A 23169-nucleotide genomic window follows, 5' to 3' on the forward strand; every position below is an offset into this window, starting at 1 on the left:
GGCGAAATTGCAGCAACAAATTTGCAAGACATGAACCACATGGCGTCCACTTGAATATGTCCCTATCGATCTCCCAATCAGGGTCCTTTTCTCCTTCTTAACTCTTATCCATTCGATCACGTCACGGCAACAAATTAGGCTGCTCATAGTGGGGAGTAACTTAGACTAGTAACATATGCCATGTTACTAGTCTAGGTTACTACCTTCATAGTGGGTAGTAACTTATATGTGGTGTCATGTATTGTGTCATTTATTATGTTGTAGACTCATTTTACCTTGGGGTGTGTGATGTTATGGTAACATAGCTAGTTACCATCTCATTCTTTTTCTTCATTTATTCGCATGTCATGTCACCAAAATGCCTTGAGATGTGTGATGTTACTACCTATGTTACTCCCACTATGAGCAGTCTTAGATTTCCTCCGATAATAAAGCAAATGTAACATTGATATGCGCAACTAAATACTCTTTCTCGGAATGTGAGACATTCAGCCTCTACTTTGATCGATGCACGTGTCCATATAGTGTAGAGTTTTTAAGACTACTCATAGTGGGAGTAACTTCACTAGTAACTAAGTGTCCAACTCAGCAAATTTGCTTATGTGGCAGTGAGTTAATGAGGAGAGAGGAGGATGGAGTAACATAGCTAGTTACTGTAACATCACACTTCTCAAGATACAATGAGTCTATAAGCTAATTAATGAAGACATATATGATACTACTTTGATGTTACTAACCACTATGAAGGTAGTAACATAGAGTAGTAACATGTGCATGTTACTACTCTATGTTACTTCCCACTATGACTAGTCTAACAACAATAAGAAAGCTAGACATCAAAATTGAACAAATCAGCTAATAAAAAACCCCGAGGCTAACCAAAATGGGTTGCCTTGCCACAATTTCTTCACTAATCTATTACAAGTCATACGACATGAGACCGAACAACGAAACGAACTACACCCCTAGACAATGCCCCCAAAAGGGTTTGAGTTCAGGATTTTCATCTCGAAGTCGTGCTTCAAGGCACTACCTCTAAAAATGCCAACGCATGCTAGTCCACATTGCTTAATCTAACTCGAAAATAATATTATCTATTTTCACGTGGAGTATGCACAAATATACCATTGACCTCTCGTATTGTCTACCAACATTTTTTCTAGCAAAACCTCAAACGTCGCTAAATAAGATGCAGAAAACATATTGTGGCACTCAACACGATGCATTAGGTGGATGTGTACCTAGTTGATTCCAGTGGGTGGGAGAAAGGCATTGAACATAAATTTGTTACTAAATCTTATTATCATTACAATCATCCCCCGGCAATATTCTATGAGCATATGCACAAGTATATTCTCCATCCCGACCACAGACCTGGAAGGAGCATACGAGGCCGGTGATAGGCCCAGTCAAACGAATAAATGGGCTTGGGGCCAAAAGAAATTACAATATGTTGTACAAAACTTTTATAATTTACAAAAGGTTTTTTTTTGCATTTACATGATTAAGAAATGTATTTTCCTTTTATTTTTGTTGAGTTCCACATCTAGTCCACCTTAAAAATATGTTGTACAAAAATGGTATATATATTTATTGTACTTTATATCATTATTTTTTATAAAGGGTGATTTATTGAACTTGAACTTTTGCATCAAGGCGGTCCAAGTCATAAGAGCTAACATACAGTATGTGCATAGTTAGGATGCCCACAACCACATGATATATACCTTTATTATACAGTTGCAATGCATATCTTCCAATATAATCACTTACGCCTAATTAAATTGTATTTATACCAATAGTTAATTCTTAAATTATTTTTAATATTTGAAAACCCATATAGTGTATACAATTTGTGGTAAAGATATGTAAAGCCCGTATGATCTAACTAATATCTTAATAGAAGTTTCTGGTATATGACTAACTAACCAGATTTGTTGAGAGTTGTGGAGTATAAAATGAATCATTTGCATGCTTCTTTCTTTGTACTAGGTATAATGTGTCTTATAGGTCATAATGGGCCCATTAATATGTGCATGTTCCCTATACTTAGTATTCACATATAACTACTTGTCACAATGACCAACAAACATGTGCCGCCTAGGCCCACATCAACAAAGCGCCGTAATCAACGAGTGCATGGGTTTTGGGTAATTATTGGGGATGGTTAGGCACAATTAATTGGTTAATTTCTTGCTTTCCTTGGGAGTTTCATGGCTATCTGAGGGTTGGCGTACTCGTTTGTACACCTCATAGCAGAACTAAAGTGTGCGTCTATGCGTTCATGTTGCCATTGTTTACTATCAATTGATTTGTGTTGATGTCTTGTGTGTGATGTTGTTGTTTGGACTGTTGTGGAACACATGCAAAATGTAGACATAATGATAGAAAATGTAGGGTAAAGCTCTATTTTTATTATTTAGAACTCTGTAGAAAATATATGTAGAATTGTGGTGCCTTGCCCCTATATATATAGAGGTTCATTTCGACTTTTAGTCCAAAACCAAACACTTCCTTGAAACCCAATATTTTAATGCATACCTAAAGTGCCCATTTTACGATTTTTTGTGATATCCAAAATAAACCATATTTATGAACACAAATTTACACTTACATATATATCATTTTTATATATATGTACAAAAAATAAACTTTCTTAAAATTGTGAAATACATTTTTTTTGAAAATACACATCTACATGTATATTGGGAGCTAAATATTCACATTCGTTTTACCCAGCTTACTACAGGCCCAAGCGGCAAATTAGACTGCTCTTAATGAGATGGAAATCAACCTGGAAGGATATTGAAATATTAGCACATGCTCGTAATTAACATAAGGAATAAATCTAATCGCACCATACCTTTGGCCCAAAGAGGTCCTGTATGTTGTCGATACCATAGAGAATCATTTTTGGCCTTGATTAAACAACAAAACGTGGTAAATACATATTCATTGCAATTTGATAGATGAAGTTAGATCCATTTCTTGCAAGTTGCAACATATATTGCTCGACAAGTACTTCATCTTGTTTAGTTTTATTTCCATGCACTTCTACTCAACACATTAGTTGCAAAAAATGAGATACCAATGATCGAACCTCAGATAAGTAAAGTATCACGCGTCAAAGGGAATCAGTATCGTATGTTAATGGTTCGTTCGATCACGAAGTCACCGTTGAATATGTAGGAGCCATTATGGATCTCCGTGTCCCACTATCGGAGAGGTGTCTTGATCATGTCTACATAGATCGCGAACCGTAGGGTGACACACTTAAGGTTTGATGTCGTTTTAAGTAGATATGGAATATGATATGGAGTTCGAATATTACTCGGAGTCTCGGATGGGATCCATGACATCACGAGGAGTTCTGGAATGGTCCGGAGAATAAGATTCATATATGGGAAGTCAAATTCCAAGTTTGGGAATAGTCCGGTGTATTTTTTGGAAGTTTCTAGAATGTTCTAGAACCGTCCGGAATATTCCACTATGGCAGGTGGAGTCCCCCAGCCTAGCCAACCCACTAGGTGGGTGGACTCTACCTTCTTGGCCGGCCTCACCAAAAGGAAAAGGGGGAGAGTCCCACTTTGTCTAGGTTTTGACTTTTTGTATTATGGTAAGTTTTCAATAGGACTCCTAGAGGGAGTATGATTTGAACCTAGAGTTTTCGACCTATATAAAGGGGAGAGGAGGGGAGGGGCCGACCACATCATTGGTCGTACCACTCAAGAGCGCCCCACCCCTCTCTCCAAGACCCTAGTGCCACACCCTCCTCCACCTCTCCCCGCACGGCGATGGTGAAACCCTCGCAGGAGATCTCCACCACCACCGTCACCACACCGTCGTGCTGCCGGGATTTCGAGAAGGATCTACTACTTTCGCTGCCCGCTGGAACGGGGAGAGGGACATCTTCATCATCACCGTACGTGTGACTGAGTGCGGAGGTGCTGCCCGATTACGGCAACCGACGGGATCTTCTACTTGCTCCTGAGAGCGGCAAGTGATCGACTACATCCACGAGATCCATCTCGTTAAAATCTTAGAGATCTTCGAGGGTACGTTGATCCCATCCCGTTGCTACCATCTAGTAGATTAGATCTTGGCTCTTTGTTCGTTCTTGCGGTAGGGAATTTTTTGTTTTCTATGCTACGAACCCTACAATAATAAGGATCATATTCTAAGAATGATACTTTCAATAATCCATTTATAAACATCTCACCAATCATATAGGCCTACAATTTTGTATTATATTATCTTCACTCAACTCTGGCGAGTAAAGTGAGAATACCATTGTTCAATCTTTGAGCTTTTAACATCATGTGTTCGACCCTTTATCCTTCGAGTGTGCCCTCTCATTTGTGTTCGCTCACACCCGGGAATGCCATCGAGCTTGTACGTGATGTGCGTGTCCGACCACGCCTCTCATCGGTGCCTCCATGCCTTGACTCATTTTTTTCTACCTTTTCGACGTGCCACCACATCCCAAGATCTAGTCCAAGTGAATGGTCTCCTAATAGAGGAGGTCATCCCCATTAGAGGCTTGAACCCTTGAATACCTACCTTTTCCTTTTCTTCGCGGACAACCTCTCCATGATCTAGTCCAAGTAAATTGTCTCCTAAAACAATGCATAATAATCAGCCATCTACTATGCTTTTGTTTAGAGTGCCATCTAAAATACTTGTTTACTATAAAACAATGCATATAGTAAAGATATATATAAATTTTTGGACATTCAAATTTATTCCTCGAAGTTAAAAACTTATAGTTTGGTAAAATAGTTTTTTTTAAATATAAACTTTGTTTAAATAAATAAATAGATTTAAATATCCTCGATGAATTGGGAATTTTAGTTTTATAGACAAAAAATGAAGAAAATATTAAATAAATATAAAATACAAGGAGATGAAAAAGGAGAAAAGTGAGGCGATCCCTAGGAAAAATAGGGTTTCCGTCCCCTCTGTTGGTGGCACCAGTCCGCACCACCCGCTAGAATTCGGCCTTTCGCTGGCCCGTGGGAGGGTTCCCATTTTTTAAAAGGTTTTTCTATGTCTTCTCTGGATGGTGAGGTGGAGGCGACATCATGAAGCCTGAATAAGGTCATTCCCTCCCTATCCTTGCTCTAATGGTCCACCTAGCGCTAGCGAAGGTGACCATACCACCCACCCATACTGGGCGGCGTCACCTTCCCCTTATCAAACCAAATCCTTTCCATGAAGGACACACGACGAAAAACACAACACAACAACCATCATTCGCACCAGAACAGAAGAGATCGGATCTGAAGAAGGAGAAGACCATCCTCGACTCCACCGAAGATCATTCTCATCAAGATCACCACCTCATACACTACACCCCACTTGTAATGAGAGAGAGAGAGAGATTCATACTTGTAAGATTAGGGATTGAAACCCCTATTCCATCTTGGTTTGTATTTGATCTGATCTTCAACTATTGTGACTTGCTATGGTAATATCAAGATGAACTAGATTCCATTAGCATGGGAGATGTAGGGGATTAGTAAGATGTGATGTGCCAATTTTATTCGATCCACTTGCGAAGTTATGATTAAGATGATTATATATGAGTATGAATTTTTATGTGTACCTAATGATGTTATCTAATTCAAGGGCCCAGATAACATGATCTCAAGAACTCATAAACAAGAATTTGTTTGCTAGTGAATCGGCGACCCCCGAGTGACACGGCCGATATCAAAGAGGATCTAGCAATACTCGAGGAATCACAAGGAACCACCGAGCTTAAAACTTTATTCTGGTTTAACCACCTTAATAGATGCGTTGATCATGGCATTGGTAATAGGCAGAAGGATTATTTGAGGAAGATGAAATCTACCAAGAGTAGTCTTTCTCTCTTATGGGTTGCTTGCCTTCTCAGATATAAATAGGAAGAATCATATTCACTTATCACATTTATTCCACCAGGCATATTCACTATCGTCATGAACCGAATCACCCCGCGCCTACCTTTCGACCTACAGAAACCCGTTTATTTCTTATTAGTTGTTTATTTTTATGCACTTTACTTTATTGCATTATCAATACTCCAAAATACTATCATTTATACTCATCACTTTCCATTTCAATTCTTGGGTGTGACAGAAACACTCGCAGATAAATATCCTCCTGCGCTCCTTGTTGGGATACGATATAAAAACCAAAAATAGTACTTCCACGAAAATATGCATGAATGACTCGTGTTCTTGCAGTGCCATCAAGCTATTTTCTGGCGCCGTGGTCGAGGAGTTAAGCGCTGGGTGTTTGTTTATTGACACTTGTAAGTTTTGATGGTCTCTGTTGAGGATAGAGGTTTCACACGCTCAGGTAGAGTTTATCTACCAAACTTTATTCATAGAGTATCAGACTTTCGAAATAAGGCCATGTGCATGACTTCCACCACCGCCTCGACCAAAGGGCTCCGCGTGACCAGGGGGTTGCTCCTCCTGACAGCGCCTCTTGGTCTGTCCTCTTGCCTTGTCTAACGTCATGATCGGTTTCGAGCAAACTTGCATAATTTGGTGATTGGTTTTGGAAATCCCGAGGAGAGAGTTCTGAATTTTTGCTCTGTTGTGTCTTTATCACTTTATGGAAAGGAACTCAACCGAGTATCCTAGTCGTAAAACTTCTTGATGAGGTCACAAACACACAACCAGTGTTTGGCTATGGAAGCGAACATGGTCGCTCAGTGAAAGAATGATCTGTTGTAACGAAACATATGTGGCAGAATAAAACCTAGATCTGATCGCTGTTAAGCCGCAGTTAGCGCAAGCGCACAACCACCCAACATATGCTTCTCATTGCTTACCTCATTCTTGAATGCAACCACGTGCGACGGAGTGATCCAATACTCTTTCCGTCCACATGTGTTGAAAATATCAAAAACATAATGCAGTTTGCTAGATTTCGTCCATCTTCTTCTTTTACATATACTGCTTCCATCTCATCTATGCCGACCAATTTCACTATGGTATAAGCAGTCGGTACGAAAGTGCTACACCAGTAGCTGCTCAAATTTTCTTCGCGTGGCCTTTGTTTACGAGCCCAGCTCGACAAAGCAACAAAAAGCCCATTAGACAGCCAACGCCTCCAGCCAGTGACCAGCGTACTGTGAGAAGACTGCGCACCATCTCACCGTTTTAGTCCCACCTCGCCAACCGAGGAACGATTCGACCAGCTTAAATACCCGGCTCCACCTGCCCCATCGCCGAACTCAGTAGCGTGAGGTTGTAACCCGAGCGGGGGCATTGTGGGTGGTGTGGACGTTGCCGTGGCGCTGTGGGCCTGGTCCGGTTGTGCTATTGCTGGCCCGCCCGTTCCAAGTTGCGTAGTGGGCCGCTGGGGCCTATGCGAAAGCTGGGCCTCACGGTCCATAGTGTGGCAGGCACAGCGTTAGGCTGGCCTCACAGAGCAGCGAAAACTGCCCGCTTCCAACGGTGGAAGGATAACGGGCCGCTGTACTGCCGGACCACTTGGGCCTCGCAGCCTACTCCAGCGGACCATCACCTTTTTTTTTTTCCTTCACAACAAATGAAAACAAGAAAATGTTCAAATTTGTATGACTTACTGTTCAGATTTATCAGCTCAATAAGTCCGGATATAATTGGCCAAAAAGACCACGAAAATAAGACAATGTTCAAATGATTATGTTGATCGTACAAAAGCATTCGATTTTCTTGTAGTGTCGTCGGCTTAATTTTTGTCTTACTTTTACCAGTTGCCGAGTTGGGCTCTGTTCATGGCATGCTTTGTTCATCTTTAAACCTACAAACCACCACGGTTCCACCATACCTGCTCTGAGAGAATGCAAGAAAGCAACGTGCCGCCAGTTAACGTGTTGCAGATTAGATGATGGAGGTGAGGCATTTCTACACCAACGGATGATAGGGAATAATGTTTCGATGTCCATACGGGAGGACACATGCGACAAGGTGGGGGGGCTGGCAGCGAGATCTGCTGTGGGCGACGGTGAGCTTCTGTCGGCGCTGTCCCCGGGGGAGGGGGTGTGCGAGGGCGAGGTTGCGGGCGGCTCGCGCCGCTCGTGGAGTATTGGGTCTCGGAGGACGGCGAGTTTTCGGCGGACGAGGAGGGGGCGGGTGAGTCTGATCTGGAGCTAGAGAGCTCGCAGAGACGGCCGCCCGCGGCTACCCTCGACGGCTTCGTCCAGCGTGCGGAGGAGCTTGGGGGCTCCCTCCGGCACCGGCGACGTACGACCTTTGCGCCGGCTTAATTTTTGTCTTACTTTTACCAGTTGAGTTGGGCTCTGTTCATGGCATGCTTTGTTCATCTTTAAACCTACAAACCACCACGGTTCCAGCATACCTGCTCTGAGAGAATGCAAGAAAGCAACGTGCCACCAGTTAACGTGATGCATATTAGATGACGGAGGTGAGGCATTTCTACACCAACGGATGATAGGGAATAATGTTTCGATGTCCATACGGAAGGACGCAGGCGGCAGGGGGGGGGGGGCTGGCGGCGAGATCCGTTGTGGTCGACGGTGAGCTTCGTCGGCGCTGTCCCCGGGGGAGGGGATGTGCGGGGGCAGGTTCCGGGCGACTAAGCCGCTCGTGGAGTATTGGGTCTCGGAGGACGGCGAGTTTTCGGCGGACAAGGAGGGGGCGGGTGAGTCTGATCTGGAGCTAGAGAGCTCGCAGAGACGGCCGCCGGCGGAGTGGAGCACGCGATGACACGGAGATGATTCCCGTAGTTCCCTTCCTTTGCAAGAAGGTACGTCTACGTTTGGAGGAGTGTGGTTGCTACGAAAGCCAAACCAACAGCCACGAAGGCTTCACTCAGATCTTCGGTGAGCAACGCCACAAAGGCCTAGCCCACGTCCACTAAGGGATTTCCTCGAGGCGGAAACCGGGACTTTACAAGGTTCTTGGGGCACACATCCACAACTGAATTGGAGGCTCCCAAATCTGTAACAATACAACAATCAACAACAACACATCAACACAAATCAACTAGGGAACCAAATAGGAACACTAGCATGAGATCCCTCAAACAAATGAGGGGAAATGAAGAACGCTTCGGTGAGGATGTAGATCGGTGTCTTCTCCTTCGAATCTCCAAAGATCAAGAGCTTTGGTTGGGGGAGGAAGGAGATCTTGCAAATCTTGTGTTTCTTGAGGTGGCTCTAATGGAGGTGATGCTTGGCAGATTTCTTGTGCAATAATTGAGCAAACAGGGAAGGAAGAAGAAGAGGGGTATAAATACCCCTTCCCAAAATCCAGCCGTTGAGCCTTCCGGGGGGCCGGATAATCCGGCCTAAGTTAGGGCCGGATAATCCCCCCCCCCCGGATAATCCGGCCTCCTGGTACAAAACCAGGACAATGTCCGGGCAAAAATCCGGCCCCTATCCAGACACGCTTTCCTTCAGGTCCTTAGCCGTTTTTGCGGGGGCCGGATATTCTTGAAATGTCCGGCCCGGATAATCCGGCCCTGGGACAAAACCGGGACAATATCCGGGCAAATGTCCGGCCCCTATACTGAGCAGCTTTTCCTCAAGTCCTTAGTCGAAATTCAGGGGGCCGGATATTTTGGAAATATCCGGCCCGGATTATCCGGCCTAAAGAACTTTGTGCTGATTCTTTTTGACAGCACAGACCACATCCAACACACATACAAATGTATCTATATAATCCCTGTACCACTTAAACAAACATTAGTGTATCACATACATTGACATCAAACACTCAAAACATAATATGAGAGATGTTCTTTCAATCTCCCCTTTTTGGTGTTTGATGACAATATACGGATTTGCAAGAGAATTACTATAGAGACAAGCATGATGGCAAAAACATAGAGGCACTCCCCCTACATGTGTGCATATAAGTAATTTGCATTTGAATACAAATACACAACACATAGGAGCGAGGTGCCTCAACACAAGAGGTATCCATCATGAGTTCTAACAAGAGACATATACAAATATGAAGTTGAGATAGGATGCAAGAAATCATACCCATGTGTAGATATAAGATACGGAGATATAGCATCACACATAATATAATAACCTTGATCTCAACATATAGAAATCCGAAAACCATAACAAATGTCTCACACCACATAGCACATAGTTTTAAACGGAACACAACCAAGGAAAATAGTTCAAATAAGAGGGAACACAAGCAATAAAGGAATGATAAACGCATATGCTTGTGCCCAAACCATGCAAATCCCCGAGAGAGTTCCTAATAGAACGCTTCTCCCCCTTTGGCATCGAGACGCCAAAAAGGGGACACGCGCGATGCTACTCGCCCCATGGGGATCACTCGGAGGCATCATCATCATCGGACTCGTGCGCCTCTTCTTCTTCTTCTTCTTCTTCTTCCTCATCAGTGTCAGGGGCATCCGGAGAGCGGCGAGTGAGGCTGGACCTTTGAATGCAATCATCAAGATCACTCCACGGAACCTGTGCAGAATGCCACCCACTGTAACCCGGGTGAACCGGAGGTCGAGGAGGGGGTCCTTGCTCACCACCGAGCTTGTGCGGAATAACCGCCCGAGTATGCTTAATCTCGAACGCTCTCGGCTGGCCGCATAGTTCTCCTTATGGATCTCAATGTTCATGCAAAGGACGTAACGCTGAAACCAACTGAGCCTATTCACTTGTTTCTTCATAGCAGGGAGGTCAGGATGGCGAGCAGGAGCAAATCCACTAGAACGAGCATCACCCATGAAGGAGTCAGGTGGGGGTACAGAGACAGGCTTAAGCTTGTAGGCCTTCTTGACAGAGTGCTTCACCAAAGGGTACCCACTCAAGTCTTCACCACTTACGCCGGCAGTGTTGTTGATGAGGAGCTGGATATATGGTGCGTAAGGAATAGTGGTCCGAGAGATCATGGCATCACGAATCTCATGGAAGATGTAGTCCATGATATCAATAGTGCAGTTGCGTTCCTCATTCTCATCACGAGCACATCGAAAGCTGAGGTACATGAGATCCACAAGAGTTCCCCGGATTGCATCATTGTTACCACCACTAGGAGCTATGGTGGACCGAAAGAACCTGAGTAACTGACCATAGATGGAAAGCAGCCCCTTGGTCTCTTCCACTTTTCCAGCAGATGTATAGAGATCAAACAGTGCATTCTTATCTGCCCTCTGAGGTCCATGGAGACGACGACCTCCTTCAGCAGGAACTCCAAGAATACCAGCAAAACGGCGCAAGGTGGCCCTACAGTGAGTGGAGCCAGACATCCATTCCATAGTGCGGTCCTCATCTTTCTTGATAGCCAAAGTAGCAAAGAACTGCTTCACCAACTCTGGACTGTAGTCACATTGAATCTTCGTGAGATCCTGCAGACCCATCTTACCAGTCACCCAGATGGCATCCTCAAAATGATTGTTAACAGCCAGAAGATCCACATTGATAGCTTGCATGAGTCGCACTTTCTTCATGGGCTCATATATATCCTTGTAGATGAACTCCTGCTCCATGCACCAGTATCTTCTGCCCTCTATCTCTTCATCCCTTGGGAGGTCTTCATACCAGTTCTTCAAGCGAATAGCAGAATAAGAGACAGGGTCCATGGTCTTGTAGTTTTCCCTTGAAGCCTTGTTCTTGTGCCTAGATGAGGTTGACTTGCGAGGAGCGTTGGACGCGAACTCATCACTTGACCGGTCAGCCCTTGGGCGTCTCCGAGCACCCCGAGAAGTACGACCTGTGAATAGCAAAGATGGATAGCAAAGAGAAGATAATGCTCATAAGTCATGTATGATACAGTAATGCACTCTAGAAACATACTATAAGCTGGTACAAGTCTAAAACAAGATAGATTGAATCAAAATTGCAGTGGCGATGAAGCTCCAGGCCGGATAATCCGGTGCCCCAAGGGGGCGGATAATCCGGCCAGACCGGATAATCCGGTCCTCGCGGAGGCCGGATAATCCGGCCCTGCGAATCTAGCAGATTTTGCAATCAACAACTTGTCTTGGAACAGATCGGCCTTATAACATGCAAGAGGAGTACACTACAAGCGATTTGGAACAACTAGACACCAAATCCACCAAGAAAGTAGCACATACAAATCACAACACCTAGGGTTAGGGATTGTGAGTCATACCCGCATCCATTGCGAAAGCCGCTTGGAGGAGAAGGTAGCTAGGAGGGAGGAGCACCCGATCCACCCAAAAACTCCGGGAGGGAGTGGACGGGGCGACTCCGGCGAGGAGGAGAGGCTCCGGCGACCTTGAGAGGAGAGAGATGAGAGAGAGGCGCGTGGGGGGGGGGGTGGTATGAACCGTTTGCCCCCCGCGGCCTCGTCCTCAACCCTTTCAAGATCTGCCCAGGCCGGATAATCCGGCCCTAGTTTAGGGCGGATAATCCGGCCGGGCCGGATTTTCCGGGTCGCCTGGGGGGCGGATTATCCGGTGTTCTGGAAAATTCCAGAACACCGTCAATCCCGCCTATCTTTAGTTGGTTATTTGCAAACCCATATGTGGTGCAATAAACTATCACCTCACATATAAGATGCATATTTACCAATAAGATGGGGCAACCTAGATCATCCGACCGAGAAACCTCAAACTCCAAGTTTTTACCAAACATGACAAATGAGCAAGATGGAAATGGCTTATAGATGAGTGTAGGCTTAGGTTTAGAAGACTCAAACTGTTAATGGTACATGATCACTCAAGTTTGCAAGATATGAGCAAATAAGGCCAAACTAGAGTGATTTCCCATAAGAACATGGAGTTGTCAAATAAAAAGCGATAAGATCCAAATAACTCCAACTCTTCACAAAGAAGAGTGTGGTGGCCTAAGCCACCATATATGAGTATTGTGGCATGGCACCGCGAAGATATATCTTGGGTCCAAGCCACTACTCATCATTGAAGCTCACATATCAACATATGATATAAAGAGAATGATTTCTTAATGTTGGCATTATGGGGGGAGGAATAGCTCAATAATTTAAACCGCACTCCCCCTATTTCCATGCCCACATCTAAACCAAATAAAGTTTTGAGACAAAGGTGTGTTTGCAAGATGGTCAAGCTATACTCCTTGAATCAATGATATTTAGCTCATTCCTCAAATAAGTGAACCTTGCTTCATCAAGAGGCTTCGTGAATATATCGGCAAGTTGATCTTTGGTTGGAACATAGATAAGCTCAATATCACCACGGGCAACATGATCCCTAATGAAATGATTCCGGATCTCAATATGTTTCGTTCTTGAATGTTGCACCGGATTATAGGCAATCTTGATGGCACTTTCATTGTCACACAATAGAGGCACTTTGTCACAAATGACACCATATTCCTTTAAAGTTTGCCTCATCCATAACAATTGAGTGCATCCACTTGCGGCGGCAACATATTCGGCTTCGGCGGTGGAGAGAGATATACAATTTTGCTTCTTAGAAGACCAACACACCAAGGACCTACCAAGGAATTGGCAAGCCCCGGAAGTTGATTTCCTATCATCCTTGTCACCCGCCCAATCCGCATCGGTATATCCATTGAGAATAAAACTTGAGCCTTTGGGGTACCAAATACCATATCTTGGGGTATCAACCAAATATCGAAAGATTCTTTTGAGAGCCATCATGTGGCTCTCCTTAGGAGAAGCTTGATACCTTGCACACACACCAACACTCAACACTATGTCCGGTCTAGATGCACAAAGGTAAAGCAAGGATCCAATCATGGAGCGATATACCTTTTGATCCACCTCTTTACCATTGGGATCTAGTGCAAGATGACATTTGGTGACCATAGGAGTGGCCACACCCTTCATCTCGGTCATCTTGAACCTCTTGAGCATGTCTTGGAGATATTTTGCTTGATTGATGAAGGTTCCTTCCCTCAATTGCTTGATCTCAAAACCAAGGAAGAACTTCATCTCTCCCATCATAGACATCTCAAACCTATCGGTCATAAGCTTTGAGAATTCATCATTGAAAGCTTTGTTAGTCGAGCCAAATATAATATCATCAACATATAATTGGCAAACGAAAAGCTCCCCATTGACCCTCTTAGTAAAAGAGTGGGGTCGATTAGCCCAACATCAAACCCACGGTCTACCAACAATTCCTTAAGGTGCTCGTACCAAGCTCTAGGAGCTTGTTTGAGACCATAAAGTGCTTTATCAAGCTTGTAGACATGGTTAGGAAAGTTGAGATCCTCGAACCCCGGGGGTTGCTTAACATAAACCTCTTCATGCAAAAGGACCATTAAGAAATGCACTTTTCACATCCATTTGTTGTAACTTAAAGTTATGATGCGATGCATAAGCAAGAAGGATACGAATGGACTCAAGGCGAGCCACGGGAGCATAGGTTTCCCCAAAGTCAATTCCCTCCACTTGAGAAAACCCTTGAGCCACCAATCTTGCCTTGTTCCTCACAACATTTCCAAATTCATCTTGCTTGTTCTTGAATATACATTTAGTGCCTATAACATTGCGGCACCCCTTTGGCTTCTCTACTAAGGTCCATACTTTGTTGCGCTTGAAGTTGTTGAGTTCTTCGTGCATAGCTTCCAACCAATCCGAATCTTCAAGGGCTTCAAATACTTTCTTGGGTTCCACTAAGGAGATATAAGCATGATGATTGCTAAAGTTAGCCAATTGCCTTCTTGTGGAAACCTTTGCCCTTACATCACCAAGAACCTTGTCATGTGTGTGTTCAAGACGCTCAAGTTGCCTTTCTCTTCTTGCTAGACGATGGGCCTCGATCTCCTCCTTGGTTCTACTTGGCCTTGGAGGTGTCACTTGATCAACTTGATCTTTTGGGTCCCCGTCTTGACCTTCAATTTGAGCTTCCTCAATTTCTTGAGAATGCTCATCCTCATGTGCTTGATCTCTGACAATATTTGGTGAGGCGCAAATATCAAATGGATATTCATCGGAGCCATCATGAATTCTTGGTTGATCTTGTCGTTGATCTTGTTCATGAGAGGGAGGGTTTTCTTCTTGTTCTCGGGTTGGTGCATCATTAGCTTCAAGAGATGGGGTTTGTTGATGTTGAGAGGATGAGGGCTCCACCGTGGTAGAGCATAGTTCTTCCCGAGACGCCACACCGTGTCCCTCAATGGGGCGGAAAAATCCCACACCCATTCTTACTATGGCATCTTGAGGTATTTCATCACCTGCACATACATCAACTTGCCCCACTTGGGAGCCATCATTTTCTTCGAACCTCACACTACAAGATTCAATGATAATCCCGGAGGATACATCAAAGATTCTATAAGTGTGAGATTCGGCATCGTAATCAACAAATATACCCTCCAAAGCTTTAGGAGCAAATTTAGACAAACGAACTCCTTTGATTTTGTAGAAACACTTACACCCGAACACCTTGAAGTATGAGATATTAGGATTTTTCCCGGTGAGTATTTCATATGGAGTCTTGTTCAAGCCCTTGCGGAGATAGAGCCGGTTAGAGGAGTGGCAAGCGGGGGAGATGGCTTCCGCCCAAAAGTTATAGCGGGATTTATACTCCGCCATCATAGATCTTGCCATATCCATAAGAGTCCGATTCTTCCTCTCCGCAACACCATTTTGTTGAGGGGTGTAGGCAGCGGAATATTGATGTTGAATCCCCTCATCACTAAGAAAATCATTGAGTGTATAGTTCTTGAACTCGGAGCCGTTGTCACTTCTTATTGCCATAATGAGGAGGTTGTGTTGGCGTTGCACCTCGGTAGCAAAGTCAATGAATATTTGTTGAGTCTCATCTTTCGTCTTGAGAAAGTAGACCCAAGTGTATCTTGAATAGTCATCAACAATCACCAAGCAATGTTTCTTCGCACCAAGACTTGCATGAGTAACGGGACCAAAGAGATCCACATGAAGGAGCTCCAAGATCCTCTTGGAAGAGATGATAGTCTTGCTTGGATACGGAGAGTCATGCATTTTGCCTTCAACACAAGCCCTACAAACACGATCTTTGGCAAAAGACACATTTTCCATTAGTCCCACAATATGGTTCCCCTTGTGAAGACTTTGCAAAGTTCTCATGTTGACATGGGATAGGCGGCGATGCCACAACCAATCCACGTCCGCCTTTCCGAATAGGCACATCGCACTTGTCGTGGTGGTCCCCGAAAAGTCCACCACATATAAGTTGTGTTCGCGATACCCAACGAAAGCGACTTTTAGAGTCTTGCTCCACAAGAGGACCACAATATCATTATCAATAAAGACGGCGAAACCCATCTTGCCAAGGGCGGAAACGGAAAGCAAATTGTAACCAAGGGTTTTGACAAGCATGACATCCACAAGAGTAATGTTGTGTGCAACCACAACCTTGCCAAAACCCAATACCTCGGATGTAGAATTATCGCCAAAGGAGACGGTGATATCATTTATGTTAGGCCTCAACTCCTTGACGAGGTTCTTGCCGCCGGTCATATGACTTGTACATCCACTATCAAGTACCCATTTTGAACCTCCGCGGCATAGTCCTACATGAGATCAATTCTTGGATTTAGGTACCCATTTCTCAATGGGTCCTCTTTTGTTAGCAACAAGGGTCTTTGGGACCCAAATAGACCAAGCAACATAACCATCATATGGGCCAACATATTTAGCATAAACATCACCATAATAATCTTTAAATAAAACATAGTGAGGGTTAGCAATTCCCGCATCATCATCATTAATGGTTTTGCCCTTGGAGGCTTCACCATTAGTGACAGCTTTCTTCTTCTCTTGTGCGGGCTTGGCCTTTTGCTTGTTTGCCTTCTTTGCCTTGGCATTATAACCAAGGCCCTCCTTCCCATTGTTTGATCTTTGCTTACTCAAAAGATCATCCAAAGAAAGTTTACTTCGGGGAGAGGAGGCCTTAGCAAGTTCATCCTTCAACCTAGCATTTTCCTCAACAATATTTTCATGATCACATATAGGAGTAGAGGTGCTAGGTATGTCATATGAAGCGAGCCTAATTTGAAGTTGCTCATAAGACTTGGAGAGGAGAGAGTATTCACTCTTCAAGGCTTTGTGTGCCTTGTCTAGATCATCTAGATCTCTCACAAGTTTCTCATGATCAACACCAAATTTGGCTTTTTCCTTTGTAAGCACTTTAGTCTTAGCTCTAGCAAGATATCTAGCTTTAGTGAGCTTGTTAATTTTATCTTGAGGATCTCTAAGATTTTCTAACCTCTCTTCAAGAGAGGCTATGGTTTCTTGGCTTTCCTCAAGGGCATTTCTAAGAGCATGTAGTTCAAGAGCATCTTCTCTCTCTATTTGGCATTTTTTCTCAAGAGTACCATTTAGTTGAGCCATACGAACCATGAGGTTTGAAACATGCTTTTTAGTATTACCTTGTAGGTTAAGAATGAAATCATCAAACTCTAGCATTTCTTGTTTCACTTTTAGACTAGCAAGATCAACCCCTAGATCATTTGAAATGATAGGCATAGAGGGGTTAGGGGATGATACCTCGGAGGATTTAGCCATGAGGCAACTTTCTTCCTCCACATGAATGACCTCATTGGGGGATTCACTTGGTGATGAAGAGTTAGTGGAGAGGGAGGCAAGAGCGACCAATCTATTAGAGGTTGCATCTTCTTCATCATCAACATCATCATCTCCGGAGGTATACTCTTCTTGAGTGGATAGCACAATAGATGTGTCCAAGGAGGACCTTGCCATGAAGCAATGTGCATTCTTGATATGAGGATTCTCATTGGGAGATTCAAAGAGAGATGAAGAGGGAATGTTGGTGGTGACGATGGTGGCCACTTCCTTTGAGCTTTCTTCATCTTCATCATCACTAGAGCTTCCAACTTCATCGGAAGAATATTCTTCCCTAGTCACTAGCACAATTTTTGAGGGCCTCTTGCCCTTCTTGGTCTTGTTGTTGTAGAACTTCTTCTTGGGGGCTTTTGAATATTTTTCCTTTGAATCTTTGCTCTTGTCCTTGGGAATGAGCCTTCCACCATGAGTTTCCCTATTCTCATAGGGGCACTCGGCAATGAAATGACGCTTGTCATTACAATTGTAGCAAGATCTTGTCCTTGGGCCCGAATTTGTGGATCCCCTTGAGTTGTTTCTCTTGATGTTGTCTTCCTTGTCCTTGGATGGGTCAACCCAAAAGGAGTTAGCATGGAATGCCATGTGGTCATGGTAGTGGTGTTCCAAGTCTTCCGGATACCCTCGACGGCTTCGTCCAGCGTGCGGAGGAGCTTGGGGGCTCCCTCCAGGTTTGGGGGCTCGCTGGTGCAGCTCTTTGCGCGGCTGGGGGATGCTCGGGAACCTGGGGCGACGGCAGTCGACCTCCTCATCCTTCTTTCTCTGACCTTGCGTCCACCCCTCCTTGTGCTTTTATGATTTTCCTGTTGTCGCGACACGGTCATGGCTGGAGCCCGAACCAACACGCCCGACGTCAGCGTCCTGCCACCGATCCCTCCCCTGTTGCCACCCACCGGCGCTGAGGTTCCTCCGGCCGCGTTGCCACCACCGAAGCTAGGGAGGACATCCGGTGCCCCAGGGATGTAAGGTTATTGGCCCCTCGTCGGCCACGCCCAGCTCCACCATTGCCACCGCTGGCACGAGGCGCATGACGGCAAAAATCCACCGTGCGGACCTCGTGGACGAGCAGGGGATACGCCAGAGTGTTGACGTGCAGTGGTACGACCGCTTGTGCCGTCACCGCCGAGGGAGGGTCGTCCGACTCGATGACGTGGAGATCCACCTCTCGTGGAGTCGTTGCCGGATCGAGACACCAGGCCTAGAGATGGAAGATGCCCATGTCAGCGCGACTCCTCGTGAAAGGGTGCAGCGTCTCCACCCATGTGGGCGGCGCCAGCACCACCTCCGCTATTGACGGGTTCCACGCGTTCGCTGGGACCACGCGCGTCCTCCTCCTCGTCGATCTCCGCTTTGCGTGGGATGATGCACACCGCACGTGCTGGACACCAGACAAGCTCCCCACCCACCGCGGTCAGGTGGGACTCCACACACAACGCCATCGGCTCGACCTGCGCATCCAAACCCCGGCGAGGCTGCAACAGCTCCGTGGACAGGTGCGCCGAAGGTAGCACGGGGCGACGGTGCGTTTGTCGCTGGCAGGCGCGCACGGCATAGGGGCGACCGTGCGCACGGTGTCTGTAGCGTGCAGCTCCCTTCGTGGCTGCGCGTCGCGGCGCTCGCCCGCAGCCCTCGTCGTTTGGTTGTGTGTCGCGGCGCTCACCCGCAGCGCCCGACTGCGCGGTTTCGCGGAGCGGCTGCGCATCACGGCGCTCACCCGCAGCCGTCGACGGCGTGGTTTCGCGGCGCGGCTGCGCATCACGGCGTTCACCCGCAGCCCTTGGCGGCGCAACATCACGGAGTACGTCTTCTAACCTGTAATCCCTACTTCGGATCGGATGGGGATCCACAACTAATAGATCACGTACATATGTATCGCGATATGTTATAGGACAACATGCATGTGCAAAAAATTCAACCTAGAGTATATGAATTTGGTAGAAGGAGAAGACACGTACCTGAACTTGTATTAGATTAGATTACGGTCTAGGGAGTACCTTTTCTTGTTCCTGATCCCTAGATACGTTTTGAGGATCGAGTCCACAATTCCATATATAGATCACGAATCTGATCACTTTGGATCCTTCAGTTTACTCCCTCGCGTGGATCGTCCCAATCCATGGCTACTGCGGCGATGCCGCTCCGTCCACCAGACCGGCGAGCCATCATCACACCTCCCGTTGTAGCCACGTCCAACGACGGCGACCTGCCCTTGGACCTGCTATACGAAATCCTGCTGCGCCTCCCCGCCCAGGCGATCTGCCGTTTCCGTGCAGTCTGCAGATCGTGGCGGTCCCTGCTCGGCCACCCGGAGTTCATCGCTGCTGCCCACAACCCTGGCCCGCTCCTCGCCGTCGGTGTAAAGGACTCTTCATGCAACGAGGTTCACGTCCTGGACATGGAGTCCGGTGAGGCGGTCAAGCATGTGAAATTTGCTGCCGACAAAGCCTTCTTGCCGCCTCGGTATGGTGATGCGCGCGCCATGAGTTATGACCGCGTGGTCTGCCTCGTCGGTCCGAACCAACGGCTCCGCCTTCTCGACCTCACCAGTGGGGCTCTCTCCATCTTGCCCAGCCACGACCCACCCCAGGGCTCCAGGTCGGCGTGGGGCATAGTCGGACGGGCAGCCTCCACGGGAGAGAACAAGGTGCTCGTCATATCCACCACCTCATACTTCCACAATAAGCGGCAAGCCTGCAAGATTTTGACTCTCGGCGTCGGCAACGGCGGCTGGAGGGATACAGGGAGCCCTCCGTTGGCGGTCATGCTGCATAGCAAAAGAGTCACCGTCATCAATGCTGTCGCCTACTTGTTGTCCTGGTACACCCGGGTTATGTCCGCGCACCAGATTGCAATGTTTGACTTCAGTAGCGAGGCGTGGCGACCGGAGGCGTCTTCCCTCCAAGGCCCCATTAACCGGCGCGATATCAGCTTGGCCGAGCTCGACGGTTGCCTTGTCGCCAGCCACGCCAATAGTCACACCTCCATTGAGCTCTGGTTTCTCCTGGACTTGGATCGGTCTCAATGGTGCAAGCGGTACACTGTTAACATGTCGTGCAACCAAAACCTCCGGCAGCTGATGTGCAAAGAGTCTTTCGAGAAGCCATTGGCAATGCTCCGTGACGGGAGGATCGTGATGTTGATGCGGGTGGCCGGGTTAGGTTACCCCGACAAGGAGGCAGTTGTACTACGGATCTACAACCCGAGAACCAGGATATGCAGGGATGGAACATGGGTGCCTAACTGCAGTCACTTTAGCTTGTTTACGTGGAGCCTGCTGCATTCAGGACAGCAAGGTCCATTAGATATGGCAGCGAAGCGTCTATTGCTCAGTAAAGAACGTCAGAAATCTGGAGCAATACCGCCTACTAAGGGAGACAACAAAAAACGGCGGACAAAGTGAATTGATCATCGACTTAATGGTACCTTTCGTAGCGAGTTGTTTGATTGAACCCTGTTTTGCGGAACTGAGGTTGCTAAAAACACCTAAGTAAAATGAGATTTTGATTTATGCGTGTCTTACCTCACTACCATATCATGGATAACTCCGTTGGCTTTTAAACGATCTACCACGAGAGAAATTTCAGATTTTGACTATGAGTTGATTAAACGTCTGTAATAGCAATGTTATGATGGGTAAAATACCTCTATGAGCATCTTTGCATAAAAAAATTAAATGCTCCCCAAAAGAGTATTCTTAGTTCTTCTAAGCTAGATTTAGATCTTTTGGCATGATCTCATTACTAATAACTGCGAGGTCTTGAAAGACAATAAACTGAAGAAGGTATTGGAAAACCATGACTCAATAAGTGGGAGTTAAAACTTATTTGCTCTAATGTTATTTGCTTATTTTGATATGTCATCTCACTCTTAATTGATTTAAGTCCTGAATATTCAAAAAGAAGAGACATACAATAATGCAATAGAGGATCATAAGTTTTCTTGCAAGATGGATCTGACTTTGACACGGGGCATAGAATTATTGATGAATCTCTACACATATAACTGAGCTTGTGAGACCTTGCATAATTTAGCAAACTTATTTTGAGCTTGCAGAAAAATAAGAATACATGGCATCACTCTTCATTGGTAAGCTAAATTAAAGGATGATTTGTAATCCATCTTGCTCGGTAAAAGTGCATGGAGCCCCATGTACGGTTCAAAGTCCAAACAGAGCATCACTTCTTTTAATTCCACAATATCAAACCCTGAAACTGATGACGTGTTTGTGGTTTCTTGAATGATGCACGCATTGCAGAATTGAATGAATAATATAAAACCCTAAAACTCTGCCGCGGTAGAGAAACGGCCAGTTTCTCTGCCGCGGCAGAGAAACGCTGCTCCACCCTAAACCTCTGCCGCGGCAGAGAAACAGCCATTTTTTCTACCACGGCAGAGACCCTCCAGTCCCGGTTCGTATCTTGAACCGGGACCAAAGGTCCTCCACCACGAGCCCCCTGGCCGCACCACGTGGCGGGTCCTTTTGTCCCGGTGCACATTTGAACCGGGACTAAAGGGTGAACCCTTTAGTCCCGCCTGGTTGGTCCCGGTTCAAACCAGGACTGATGGTCTAAATGGACCGGGACGGAAGCCCTTTTTCCACTAGTGACATATTGTTGCCTACCAAAACCCACCGGCGAGCAGCGACGGGCAACACGTAGAGCTGGGAGGCTCCCAGGACTGCTGGTGGATCCTGGTCCCTCGGGCAACGGCCCGCAATGCTCCGGCACACGTCCTGGCGTTTGCGAGGGTGTGCCACCTGACCTATACCTGGTCAGGAAGATGATGGATTGCTTCGACTAGTTTCCTGCATGGCAAACACGTAAACATTAAATACGAGCCCCGATCGGCTCTTAGGTTGCCCTGTGGATCGGCTCAAAGAGCCGATTGCCCCATGGTTCACGTTAGATTTGTAATGACATGGGGATCATGCTTTATCAACATCAAGTTAAACTAATCTACGATAGTCTAGGGTTTTCACCGCATAACCGGAACGTCCTACGCGTAATTGAGCCTAGCAGATACGTAAGGTGATGGAAAACTAGCCCTAAAGAGGCCTAAAAACCAACATGAAGTTGATCCCCGGAACAATCCCTCTAAGACTTGATAAAGCACACCTTACGCACTACCGGATCGTTCAACCCGTTTGTAAGGCCTAACCATGCGGATATCAAACCAATCCTTGAAGAACAAGGAGCAACTATAACGGATCAGATCTACTAAATAAAGAACAAGCAAGATGCTGCCCTTACACCTAAAATAGGTGTAAGGGCAGCTAGATATCGAGGGGTAGCGTAGCTAAGCAAGTATATCATGAATGCATCGACGTCAGCCCCAAAACATCTACGATAAGGGTGTTGCTCGCCATCAAAAAGGCTTCAGCACGAACAACACCAATAACGAATAAACTGATACTGCCTAGATCGCAAGATGCGATCTAGGCAGCATGTTGCTTACCCGGGAGAAACCCTCGAAACAAGGGGTGGCGATGCGCCTAGATTGATTTGTTGTGAACGTGATCGTCCTCCTTTCTCAATAACCCTAGATACATATTTATAGTCCGTAGACTTTCTATCTTGGGAATAAACCCAGCTGTATACGACTAAAGTCTATCTCTTAATTCTAAACATAACACGTAATCTACCATAAAATACAGATA

This window comes from Lolium rigidum, chromosome 5, assembly GCF_022539505.1.
Source record: "Lolium rigidum isolate FL_2022 chromosome 5, APGP_CSIRO_Lrig_0.1, whole genome shotgun sequence".
Lineage (NCBI taxonomy): Eukaryota > Viridiplantae > Streptophyta > Magnoliopsida > Poales > Poaceae > Lolium > Lolium rigidum.